The 14103-nt window shown below is 38.1% G+C and overlaps 1 protein-coding gene across 9 annotated transcripts in view; it reads left to right on the top strand.

The window, feature by feature from the left end:
• Nucleotides 1–14103, top strand: part of PCDH15 (protocadherin related 15) — a 682309-nt gene that overhangs the window by 164655 nt on the left and 503551 nt on the right. For all 9 annotated transcript variants that reach the window (XM_085229238.1, XM_085229233.1, XM_085229230.1 and 6 more), the window contains one exon: nt 3622–3699. The gene's annotated coding sequence lies outside the window, so the exon portion shown is untranslated. The remainder of the gene's footprint in view (nt 1–3621; nt 3700–14103) is intronic.

A 14103-nucleotide genomic window follows, 5' to 3' on the forward strand; every position in this document is an offset into this window, starting at 1 on the left:
TTCTTCTTTTTTTTTTTTGGCATCATGAAAGAAATCTCTTTCTTAAAGCATTCAAAGGAGAAGCTAGCCTAATATAGTTGCTTTCAGTTGAATCTCATTCTGTACAGTCATTAAAATGGATGACTTTACCTTTTTATTTCTTTTGGAAAGCAGCAGTGGAGATTTCCCCTGAATTCATTAAAACATGGCCATATCTGAAGCAGAGAGACGAGAGTTGAAGGGCAGAGTGGCAATGCTGCTGGAGTAATGGCATTTGTAAGAACTGCATCTTACCAGCATTTGGACTTTCAATTAGGCAAGATGCTATGAAGAAAGCAACAATTGCCCAAATAAGTGAGCATTTTCTTTGCTTAGATTCATAGTTTTGTTTTGTTTTTAAGGTTTAAATCAGAGTACACGAAAATGTATCAGACTTAGAATGCAATGTTTTGAAGGGAGTAATACTAAAAAGGAGATATATGTTACTTATATCTAATTCTGTTTCTTTTATCATGAGGATTGAATCTGGCCAACCCAAGACTACCATTTTTTGTGGATGTTAGATGGGTAACCTGTACTCTGTTGTACCTACAGGAGACTTTCAGCAGTCATTGAAAGACCACTGGTCGCCTGAATGGGCTGAAACCTTTCTTCTGCCATAAACTCAAGTTATGGTCATCACCTCACTGATGGTTGAAGAGAAAAATCAAAGAAAAATTCCTCAGCTGTAACGTAGGGGAACAGCGTTAAGTGTTGTCTCTATCAGTAGTGAAATCAGATACTGAAAATAAACTTGTTTCCTGTTGCTTTGTTTTTGCAATTAAATTGCAGCAGCTTATGCAAAGCGATACTTTTAATAAGCTTAAAAATAAGGTCAGTAGGTCTGCAGGTAGCTGAAGATATCATAGCTCATGTTTCTCTTTTGCTGTGGAGGCTAAGATTCATTATGTGTAAAGTAGAGTTCTTGGGTTTTTATGAAATGCAGTGAGAACTAATGGATAAGACATACTTGATCCCAGTTGTCCACAGGCAGGCTCTACTTTAGCACAGGAATTACTGACCTGTAGAGCCAGCTGGCAGAGAATGAGTGTAACGTGCTAGGGAGAGTCTGAAGCAAACGTTTCGTAGGTGAGCAGGGCAGAATTGCAAGGTATGTGATCTGACACCATCTGAAGAGTAGGAAATTCCTGCTCCTGCATTTTGTGGACGTAGAAGGATGAACTGAAGAGAGTAGTCAAGGGAGACCAAGGAAGCCCAAATTAGGGATCTGTTGCACACCAAGCTGTGGTAACTTAGTTCTGGATGTTGTTGATGTATGCAGAAAATAAAAGCGGAGTTAGAGGACTGAATTCTCATCTGATGTTAGATTTATTCAGAGTTGGAGATCAGCGTGGACCAGTTGTGAATGGAATTTGACTTATGGGTATAGGAGGCTTAGGCCTGGACTGAATGACAACAAAAGGTCTTTCCCATAACTTAGTGTAGTTGATGTAGGGTTTGATCCTTTTGGGTCCCTTCTAAGTTGGGATATTCTACTGCTTATATGATTCTAACGACGTTATTTGTCCGTATCCTGCTCTCACATTGAGCTGTATGCAGAAAATATTCCTGCCTAAGGATAGCCACACCGTTTTCCCTTTTCGCCTCTGAAAGTCCATGCCTCAACTAAAAGTGCCTTGTTCCTTTTCTTCTGCAGATATGTTGCTCTTTCCTCTGTAAGGGAAATTTCTGTCAGTGAACAATCTGGGAATCTCTTCTTGATAATAAATGAAAGATTCCAAAAAAACCTTGACTAAGCTTGACTAACCAAGATAATTGTAGGTGTGATATTGCCGATAGCTAGATTTGGTGATCCTTTATAGGTTTTGGAACTGGAATGAAGAACAACTGAAGGTCTCCAAGAGTTGACATTTTCGTGAAGTTTATGTTATCATGATAATGTCTAATATTTTAATATATGCATATTTATTATATATACATGTTTATAATGCTTATCCTGTAACATCACATGCTGTGAACAGTAGAAGCTTGTGCTTTTACATGTTTGTTGAGAAGAATGATACCAAGTGGTACCATCAGGGTATGGTGGATGTACAGCTGTCTATTGGTTTTGCTTACAAGAAGAAGTATAAAACAAAAATCCAAGATGAAGCAAATGTTCAAATAATGCATTTCACCTGCTCTTTATTAGTATGCTTCAATGTATATATTGGTATTATAGAGTATTAACGGTAATTTTGCTAGTAGAGATGAAATTTGATCAGAGGAAAGTTTGGAAAGCTTGTTTTGGTAGCAAAACGAGAGAAAAAAAAAACGCACAGCGCAGCAAGAGTTGTTATCAGTTTCAGATTTGTTCTCTGTGACATTATTTTTAAACCTACATTTGTATCAGAAGGTAATAGGATGATAGCAGAATTAGAGATGATTAGGTGAAGTGCAGTGCCAGTTATGGAAAATTCAGAAATAGCTCCAGATGCAGTAATCAATTTGATTATATTAATATGAAATATTTGCATATTGTTAAAAATAAATGTAAATTCAGAATGTTATTTAAACTCTCAGTAATTAGATAATTGATAATTGTTTAATCCAACCAGAAAGCTGTGATGTAGGAAGAAACTGGTGTGTGGTGGGCCTCTGAGCCTAGGGAGAGTAACTAAGAACATGCTGTGTTATGTCAAGCTTGTGTTAATAGAAATTCCAGTCCATGTGAATGACTTCTTGCACTTCATCTGCATAACCCATGACAACAGAGGAAGAAATTATCTCCAAGAGTGTAATATAAAGTTAAATGTTGAAATCTTACGATATCTCGGTATGTGCAAATATGTTTGATGCAGGTGTGTGTTTGACTTACACATCTTATGTGCTTGTTTATTTAATGCCAGCCTCTTTATAAAAACGATCATGATGTTTCAGAGTATAGGAGCGTAAGAGTAGCGCAGTGTTCTTACTCTCTTTGCTCTGCTTTTTCATTGCAACTGCAGTCTTAAGAAAAAAGCACATAAACAAGCAGATGTTCTTTGGATATTGAAATTCTCATATTTTGATCCTCGTTTTAAAATCTGCTGAGTTGGATTCACGTATCTTCTTGTTCTGTGTGTGCAGTGCTGTTTAATTCAATCTGGGTTACTACAACATTAACTATTATCTGCGTTTGAATGTATGAAAAATGGAACAAATAGAGTTATGACAGTGATACATGGATGCATTTTTGAAATCATACACAAGCACAAGTAACCATCAATCTATTCGCGTAGCACTTTGAAGATTTATTGAGCCTGCTTACTGAAAACCTTGAACGTACTCCTGTTACCGTGTGCATCTTTATCAGGGCTTTGGGAGTGACTTAGGTGAGCTTGTTTTGTTAGCCTTGTGGCCAATTAATTTCAGTAAATACGTATGTAGGTTTTTTCCTCTCAGGCTGACGTCAGGGCTGTTACTTAAGATGTAGAGGGTAGAAAATGTTCTGGTTATAAATCAAGCAGATTCTTCACTGAGGAAGCTTTGATTTATGAATATGAAACTAACTCTTGCAAGGTTGCTCTAATTTATCTTAAAAACCGGAATTTTGAGCAAAAAATTCACATTGTCCACTCAAGGCAAAAGCCTGATGTAGTATCAATCTACTGTGTTTTCTAGGAAGATGGGGATATAATTCAGCAGATACTTCTGGAGCAGCTGTTGTTCATCTGGCTGTCAGAGGAACCAGGAAAAAAGGTAATTTCGTTTTTTTCTTTTCAGAGGAAAGTGCGCTTTAAAGTTAGATGTGTTTGTTTTTCCTGCTTAATAAAACATACATGCACATGAAGACTTTCTGTGGAGAACTGTTGGGCAGACAAAATAGATAAAAGAAGATTAAGTAGTGTAACTAGTATGCTGTAATAATAAAAAAAGATAGTGGAGAAGTTTATTACAGTGTGAGGTTCCTGAGATGTGTTTAAAAAAACAAAAAGAAAAACAAAAAACCCCAAACAAACTGTTTTTTTTTTTCTTTTTTCTTATGCATGTACAAAAAAAAATATTTGTTCTACCTGGACTAGATTTATTATTCCATATTGATTGTCTCATTCTGTTGGAGCCCATTTCTTGCAGTAAAGTAGTAGAGCTGTCACATCTACCACGATGCATCAGAGATCTGTCAGGCCGGTGGCTTTTTTGGAGGTTTGCCTTTTCAGAAAAATGTAGCTGAGCGTTAAAAGCAGAAGTTTGACATTTTCAAGATGAAAATCAATCTTTTTTTATGTGGTGTTTCTCAAACAAAACTTGTGCTGTGATTGCACAAGTAATGGCTTAATATGTTTGAGGGTATGCTACCTATGCTGTATACTTTGGGTAACAGACTCAACGTACTCTGTAATGAACATAAATTGCAGAAACACGAGGCAGTCAAGGCAGATGGCAAATCACACCTTCATCTGCTGCTGTTATGAATGTGAATGTAAGGTCAGGAGCTTACCTTTTCTTCTGAAGTTAGTTAGGAGCTAACATGTAAAAATTAAACAAGTTGCAAACTGCTAATTTTCTCCTGTGTATAGAAGAAAAGAAGCAAGAGCTGTTAAAATCAGTTGCTAAGAGCAGAACGAACGACGCAATTGCCTGAATATATTGGAGGAGGGCTTGAGTGAAGCATTTCTGAAACTGATGGATATTGTACTTGAAAATTAATCTCAAAATGGTCAAATGCGTTCTATAAAGCATTTTGTAAGAGGAGAAACTGTGTGCCTGCACAGGTAATTGCCAACTGGGTTAATATTTGGGTTTGTTACTATACATTATGTCGTTAATAAAGGCAAGCTGCAGATAAAGGTCGTCGTGGTTGAGAGAACTGTCTACAAACAACAGAAATCAGGGAAAAGCAGCAAGGAGATATAAACAGGGAAGCACCAGTAGTGGGATGCTAGGAGAGCTCTGGTAAAAAAAATGTTTGATGTAGGTTGCTGCCTTGGGAAAGTGATTGGAAATATCTAATGTAGGGATGGTCTTGATTTGTGGTTAGTCACATTCAGGGTAATAGTCCTCATAAAAATAAAAAGGGAAGTGCTTTGATTCTTAGTTTTCTCCTTTCAGTAGACACAGCTGAGGAAATTGCTTAGTAGTTGCTATTAATTCTAGTGTCTAAGTATGTTGGCTGAAGAACCACCTCCCTGTGTGTTTGTACCTCGTGGTGGTTTTCAACTCTCTTTTGTTCTTTTTGGAACGGTACCTCTGACATAGAGGCACAGTATAACAAAATAATATTAAGATGGTCAAGAACCATTCAGGAAAAAAAAAAAAAGGTAGATAAAGCAATAGAATGCAACAGTGCAGAGGTCAGATTTACTGTAACGAGTCATAATTGCAGACGTGATTTGAGTGAATGTTCTCCACTTGTAAAAGTAAAACATAGTTAATATGAATGTTGCATTGAATTGAAAATGTCTCTGAAAATTAAGGGGTATTTCAATTTACATAAATAACCTCAGCATGATTATCCAAAAATGGACATTTTGGAAGAGACAGGCACAAGTGAGGTACAGTACACTGAGTTATTAAACATCTGCTTTTAAATCCACTGAGTCTAGGAAGTCATTTCACAAAGTGAATTTAAATCACATCAAATGTCAAGACCTGCTACTACATAGATATTCTGATTTTATGTTGAGAAACTTGTTTTTTATTTGCTTGCATAACTCACAAAGCTATAAGAGTTGTATTTAAATATTTCTAAAAATCGGTTTAATGAAATTGGCCATCCTAAAAGATACGTATTTATTGAAATGTATTCTACTGTGTAAATATAGATAATTTTGTTTTTCAAAAGCCTTAGGAAGTCATTTTTGGTGGTACTCTCTGTGCTGCGTTAGCTGGTATCATTATTGTTGTAACAGTACCTCTTCACGCATTTTATCAGTGGAATACATAGTAATTTTCCATGCAAATGATAATTTGTCAGCCACGAAATAGTGGCACCATTTTGTTAATGAGTTTAGTAATGCATGAGATGGGTAATTAGAGGAGGAATGGTTTTGTACCTTTAAGTTCCTAACAATTAATAGATCCACTTAGGATAACAGCGAAACTCCCTACAGCGCTCATACCATCTTTGCTTTAAGTAAGCTGATATCCAAGTTTGACTGGTAATTTCTTGGCCCTGTAGTCAGTAATAAAAAGAAACTGGAGGAAAACAGATATTAGCTATTCCTGAGCTATAAAGGCACTCAGAGTAAAAAAAAATAAAAATAAAAATAAAAAATACGTTTTGCAGTAGACACCATTAACACAGATTGCCTTCAATCCATTAAGCCTCATCACTGCAATGTTTTAAACAAGTGTTTGTTTCTAAGAGCTGGGGAGGCTGAAGAATTCAAAACCACCTTAGTTTTAAGATTTCTGAGCCTTAATAAAATGACGCTTGGTCTTAATTTTATGTCTCCATTCGTGCAGGAAATTAGAGGACTAACTTCTTACTGCATAACTCTGGTTTTTGAAGCTCTAGGCTCAATTTGGCAGACTCTATTGCTCAAATTAGTTCCTAAATGAATTACTTGTTTCTGAAGTATAACCGATAGCAACTTGGATAAAAAATACTTATCGTATGAACATGTTTCTCATTTGCAGAAGTAATTATATGATGGTTGCTCTCGTCGAGATGCATATTTACTCAGAAATTTAAAGCTAATAAGTTACTGAGTTTCTCTGTGCAGTATGTCATTAACTATGGTCTTCTCTAATCATAAGCTGCACGTTTTATACTGTTTTGGACTAGAATGGACCCAAACATCATTTAACCGTTGTGCGTTGCGCCAGTGAAAAGTCTGGATGAAGATTGATGTTGTTATTTACATGTCTGCTTTTTAATGGTTGTTTAATTGTTACAAAATGATGTTTTCAAGTGAGGCCTTGGTAAAGCTACAGTGAGAGATGTTTGTTTTTATGGCATTGCAGTCTTGGTGGAGATCTTACAGAGACGCTGGCTGGTCCAGCCTGAAGTCAGGTTGGGAGGAATCAGTTTCAGCACACGAACTGACTTGGAAATAAGGCATGAAATGGCTTGTCAAATTTGCAGTTGCTGTTCGTTGCGCCCGTAAGCTCGTGCTTTGAGCCAAAATGCAACCTATTTAAGTCACACACTTTGGTAGGGGTTGGTTGTCATTTTACAGTGTTGCTGAAGTGATATCAGCACCGTTAATAATCATATTTTCTGTGCGCCCATGTAGTGTGTCAACTTCATCTGATGCTCACGAAGGTGAACATTGATGCTTTTGTTACTTGTATGTGTAGTGTGCTTCCAGTGCTGTCTAGTGCCAAACTTAGATCCCAGTCAGAGCATTTAAAGGGATCTAGATAGGCCTTCTCATTACTGTGATTTTCTCGGAGATGACTGAAATGCTTCTACACACCGAATAAAATCAGGTCTAGATATGCCAGAAGCTCAAAAGCTTATCTTTTTAGGTACAACAGAACTATGGATGGTATCTAAGCATCTTTCCTCCTAATCCCCTTGACCTGCAAGATGTGTCCTTGATTTCAGCCAACACAGCAACTTGATGAGAAAGTCCCTGTGCTTTCCTGGGGGCTTCATTTGTAGAGTTATAAGAAAGCTCAAGGTCCATGACAGAGTCTGTGCCATAAAACCTCTTCTCAAATTGCTGCATCATAATTGTCAAGTTCGGAAGAAATTGCCATTAAGAGAATGTGTTTAATGTGCAGATAAATAAATGCGCAAACCTATTCCCCATCTGCTGTTCATTTTGATACTGAAACTAAAATAATGACGTTGAAAATTGATTTCAGCTTTTCCATTAGTAAACTAATTGGAATATTCTGCACACAGTTAATTTTAATTTCTTCTGAAATGTCTTTTGACGTTTATGGGTTGTTTGAGCGATTGTTTATGTGATGTGAAAATTAATATTTGCCACATTTTGACATTGTGATCAGAAGTCTGTTTTCCAGTATGTCTGGGTGGCAGAAATGAAAAGGAAACAGCAGTGGCTGCATCACAAAGGCTGCATTGGCAGTAGGTGCTTTTGTCTCTGTGCTGATCCTGTGGTTGGAATGTCCTAATCTGCAATAACAAATAGAAGAAAAACACTGGATAAGAAGTTGTTTTGCCCGTTTAGTTTGATAGGCATTGTTTAGCTAAGGGGTTCGGATTTGTCAGTGTCAGTGTTAGCTATCTGAATTTATTCAGCTGAACGAGAGAGTTAAGGTTTCAGGGTGGCCCACCTCCTTCAGCATATTTCTTTAACTGGTAGAGTGTAATTAAGTTAAGCTGAAGGGTACTAATAGGTCCAAGCAAGAACATTTTGATGTCAGGGCAGACTTCAGTGCCAGCTGGAGAAGGAGTTGTCTGATGGTTGCACTCAGAGAGTTTTGGTCAATGATTCACTGTCCAAGTAGAGACTGGTGATGAGTGGCATTCCTCAGGGACTGGTGCTGAGACCAGTGTTACTTAAAACCTTTGTAGGCAACGTGGACAGTGGAATCCAGCGCACCCTCAGCAAGTTTGCAGACTACACCAAGCTGAGTGGTGCAATCGTCACACTAGAGGGAAGAGAGGCCATCAGGAGGGACCTCGACAGGCTTGAGAGGTAGGCTTGTGCCAACCTCCTGAAGTTCAACAAAGCCAAGTACAATGTCCTAAACCTGGGTTGGTGCAATTCAAGGCACAGATACAGATTGGGCAGAAAATGGCTTAAGATGAGCCCTGAGGAGAAGGATTTGAGGGTGTTGATCGATGAAAGATTGAACATAAGCTGGCAACGTGCGCTTGCAGCCCAGAAGGCCAACCGCATCTTGGGTTGCATCAAGAGAAGCGTGACCAGCAGGTTGAGGGTGGTAATTCTGCCCCTCTGCGCTGCTCTCATGAGACCCCATCTGGAGTACTGTATCCAGTTCTGGAGTCCCCAGTGCAGGAAGGACATGGAGCTGTTGGAGCAGGTCCAGAGAAGGGCCAAAAAAATGATCAGAAGGCTGGAGCACCTCCTCTATGAGGATGGGCTGAGGGAGCTGGGCTTTTCAGTCTGGAGAAGAAAAAGCCCTGAAGACACCTTATAGTAGACTTCCAGAACCTGGAGGAGACCTACAAGAAAGCTGGGGAGGGACTTCTTATAAGGGCAGGTAGCAACACGATGAGGGGAAATGGCTTTAAACTCTAAGAGGGTAGATTTAGTCGTGATATTAGAAAGACATTCTTTATTGTGGGGATGGTGAGACACTGGAATAGGTTGCCCAGTAAGGTCTTTGGATGCCCCCTCCCTGGGAGGTGTTCAATCCTAGTCTGGATGGGGCTGTGAGCAACCTGGTTTGGTGAGAGGTATCCCTGCCTATAGCAGGGGGTTGTAACTACATGATCTTACAGGTCCCTTCCAACCCAAACCGTTCCATGATTCTACGACTAAGAATCTGGCAGACAAATTGTGAGGTTGGCACAACTCCTTGTGAGTTAATTCCCAAGTACCTTCTTGAGGAAAGGGCCTTGGAAGCTGTAATAAAGCTGTTGATAGCTCTTTTGGTTTTTGTTCAGTGGAGCAGCATCTGTATGCATTCGTGGACTGTAAGCAGGCTAGCATCATAGAGGTATATTTACCTTTAAGTTCCTTCCTTGTGACAGTAACTAGGGCTGGGTCTCAGTTGGTTTTAATGATTAGAGTGTCGCTTACTTTCAGAGTAAGCTTTCTAGTTGAGTTTTTCCTATGTAATGAAACAGGCCTTCTGGTTGAATGCCATCTATGTGTGTTTGATATTTTCCAGTTTCTCAGTCTTGTTTTATGTTGAGTCTATAGACTAAAAACAATACCTAAGCGACTTCTCTCTCCAAAATGATAAGCAGATGTGCCTTTTATCACTGTTTATGACCGAAATGCTTTTGTCTCAGATAAAATTACATTAATTACTCACGTTCCTGTATTCATGTTGATTTTGATAATAATAACAATAATAATAATTCATATTATTGAAAAGCATACTGTGATAAACTAAAACATGTGGATCCTGTGATATTTTTGTTACCATTCCAGCTCATGGAAGACACAGATTTAAGCAGCAGACATTTTCGTTCATCGCATCAGGTGGATTTCTACCCTGAGGACTGCAAATGGTGGATGTTTTCACATACTGTACTGATTTGCTGGAGGAAATCTGTAGGGTAGACCAATGGTTTGTTCTAGAATGGCACTGAGAGTTCAGCTAGGCAAGTACTGTTGTGAAAGTGTGGCCCAACATGGTTCTCTCCTTGCTCTGCTAGGGCATTTACTAACTGTTGCCTGTCATACTTCTCCTTGATTTTCTTTTTCCCTCTGAAGTTTTTTAAGGAAAATATCAGGGCAGAAAAAGGAAACCTTTTCTGTTTCCGTCAGTGATGCACTAGAATAGAGGGAGTGGATCAGTATGAACGTCTCAGCGCTTCCCTGCATTATTAGGCTCAATTTGGTGAACACTCAAGTCGAATGGGAAAATGTGAAAATGGTGTGCACCCATAACACTCTTTTTCTGGTAATGATGAGTCTGGCATTCAGAAGTGAGAAATACTGATTTTTGTTTTGAGAAGAAAAATGTTTGTTTCAGAAATGAAATTATTAGTAAAACCTTAATATTTACGTTCATAATTTTTTGTACCCATCTCTTAGGGGTATTGTCCGCGCTACACTTTGTCAATCACCTCTCCAGAATTCAGTTTTGCCAGGGAAAAGGAGATGAAATAAAGGTATGATATAACCATAGGCAAAAGTGATGCATGGCACACTGCAGTAATCTGCCCATAAAAAAGCCATGTATAAATGTCTATTTATTTCTTAGTTTCTCACAGCTCCCTCTCTCTGTAAAATTACCTCCTCTTTTTCAACATGGCCCCAGTTAGATCAACACTGTATGCAGCTCACTTGTTTTTTGGGGGCTGTTGTGCAATTGCTGCTTGTTCTCAGTTTAATTACAGTCTGATTTCATAGAGTAGTAGTTATTAATTTCCTTTGTCACCCAGTGAGCTGGCATTATCAAAGTTATTAAAAAAAAAAAAAAGGCAAACTTCTGCTAACATCTGCTTTAAGTGTTTCTGATTCCTTCAGGATTACAAGAACATGGCATGGAAGTGCAAATCAGTCTCCTTCCAGTCTTCTTCAAATGTTAGGCAAACTTTGTATTTTATGCAATTAAATGGACAATGCAACTTTAATTATTTTTTATTAAGTATAGTGGACAGTCGCTTTATTATAAAGGTTCATGTTACAATGGATAGAGATTTAGTACAAAAAATACCAGTCAGCATTTTATGTATTATCAGTCTGAGAAATATATTTTTAACATATATTCCACGTAACATACATACATCTACCCTTTCCTGCTTCGTTAACTGCATGTTATGCCATTAAGAGAATGTTAGCTCTCATCACATCCAACAGCAGTTTGGAAGATTCATATAGATTGCAAAATGCTAATTTTTCTGATTAATTACTTACTTGACTAAGAGCTGAAAGCCTAATCCTCCAAACTCAGACCTTAGATCAGCAGTAATTTGCTGTTAGTGTTTTGCAGGAGCATTGTCACTTCAATGGAGGTGAGGAATTTGCATCTTGGAGTTTTTCCCAATGTTTTGCAATAACATCTGTAGGTCAGTATAGAGACAATTTCATTTGAAAACATTTTCTCAGCTGCATTTTGTTTTGTTTTTCTGAGCTGACAGGTGATAGGTGGAGTGTTGTGTTTGTACTCCGTTTTGAACAATATGAGTGGTACAAGCACGTCAAAGACTAATGGAATCTAGACTAGTCCAGCACTCTTGGCTGTTTCTCAGTAGCTACAGGATTTACAGGAAAACAAATTGTTTTTCCCGTGAGGAAATAAATATATGAAACTTGTATTTGCAAGTCAGAATTTTCAGAACGAAATACCTTAACTCCTGCAGACATGCTCCACGCCCGAGGTGAGTTGCTGATAAATGCAGTGCAGAGGTGTATGAAATCTTAACTCCAAGGCAATTGGGCTGTTGGGTGAAACTTCCTTCGTTGCTCTGTCTTACAATAGTCAGAACATGTGCCAAGAGTGTAAACTCTCAGACTTGGTCCTAGTACCATAGAGAAGGACTTAATACCTCAATTTTAACCCAATTTTTATAAGCGACAAACAAGTGAAATAACTTCTTCAATATCTGTGATATTAAATTTTCTGCATTTCCTTGGCCTCACGTTAGGGCTTGCTTATTCTCACATCTGTGATACCCAAGCTGGTGAAAGGCACCTCATCCCTGATGTTCCTGTTGTATCATATGCCCTGAAAAAAATACTGTGTTTGGTTGCATTTCTTTTCCTTATCCAAAGCCTGATGTGTGACTAGATGCAAAACTGTACCCCGTGTGTGCACAGTGAGAGCCAACCTTCCCTCCTATTTTCTGCTGTGAAGACGCAGCCTAAGAAGGAAAAGGCAATAAACAGGCCAAATTTTCACATGTACTGAATTTGTTTGACTCCCCAGTAAATCCTGGTGATCAGGCTACTGACAAGGTCCTTTTGTTGCATTACTTCAGTTTGATGCAGTCAATTGTGCCTAACAAAATAAGGGTTTAGAAGCACCGTTTCACAAGGCCTCTAATTACTGTATGCAGAACAAAAAGGATATTGACTATCTTTAATAAAACTATACCTTATCTTTTGATGTAAGCAAATAAATTGCTGGAAAGTAAGATGGATATTCTGAATACAATTATTTTCAAGACGTATTTAGCCATAGCCCACATTCGTGTTTCAGAACAGGCTGCATTTCAGAACCCAGTACATTTTTACTCATTGTGTTAAAAACTGATAACAGCTGCACTTAAAGATAAGGGCAAAGGGTGCTTCTTAAGACAAAGAAATCATTCAGAAAGGAATTATTAGTATACAATACTAAAATGTGATGGCAGGGAATAAAAGAGCAAGCATGTGTTGGCTTGTGAACATAGAGCCTGACACGAGTGTAAAATAATGAATATTTTTCAAAAAAAAAAAGTGACAAAACCCATCCCCAAAAAGTTAGCAGTGCTGAAAATTTGGTTTATAAGATCTTCCTCCATTTGTCCATGGACCAAACATTGAGCTGCAATATCTAAAATTAATAATGAGGAGAAATATCTCTATTGCTACTACTCTGATAGCTTTTTCCTCCCCTTTTCTTTAAAATGGCAGTAATGCAACTAAAAGGCTTTTAACCCCAAACTGAACAGTATAGATAGGGCTGGTCAAGTATGAGTAAAATCTATTGGTTTATCCTAAACGTGTAGTCTTTGGGCTATTCACTATTAAAGTGTGAAATGAAAACTAGTGAGAACACATTAAAAGATACAGACTTTCCATATGGAAACAGAAATGTCTTTATGAACTATTTTTTCAAGTGAAGTGAATTAAAGATAGGTAAGAAAACAAGCATGCTTGTACGTGAAGGATAGCAAGAGAGGCAGAACCAGGACCTTAAAGATGAATCCTCATTTCTTGTGAATATCAGTGCGTAAGCTGTGATCTTGTAGAGGACCAATGGTGTAAGTAATGGAGAGTGTTCATTTCTCCCAGGTTTACCAGAATTAGCAAGTCATAGTTACTCCCATGCTCTCATGTCATAACAAGTGCCAAATCTATGCAGTTAGTATACACCAATGCATTTCAAATGTAAAATTGTAAAGCGACAAAATGCTTTTGAAAGTCTGGTGTCTTGACAACCATCTGCTGTTTGTTTAATTACAGTGAGCTATTTACAGTTTTATCAATGTGAATTACCCATGCACATTCATATACTATATATATATGTAATATGTACAAAAATTCAGCCTATAAATGATTACTTTGTAGTCCAAGATGATGTAGATTAAAGGGCTACACATGGCTTGATTGTTAAAAACAAAACGAAATGTCTTTCTTGGGCAGAAGGTGTGTTTAGGTAGTGTCCCGCTTCCTGAGTTTCGAGGGAGGGGAAATCATTTTTTATGGCACCTGGTCAGAGGGGTCACTGCCCTGATGGAGTCATGCAAGACTCAGAGGAGTCAATTTGTGTTGAGAGCTTTCTAATAACAACTAATACTCGGTAAAATCGGCTTGTTTGCTAATAACGGTTAATAAACATGCCAGGTAAGAGTACTTCGGCACAGGGGTTATTTCTATGCTGGAAGTTCTAAGACAA

Source organism: Meleagris gallopavo, chromosome 8 (assembly GCF_905368555.1).
Source record: "Meleagris gallopavo chromosome 8, MGAL_WU_HG_1.1, whole genome shotgun sequence".
Lineage (NCBI taxonomy): Eukaryota > Metazoa > Chordata > Aves > Galliformes > Phasianidae > Meleagris > Meleagris gallopavo.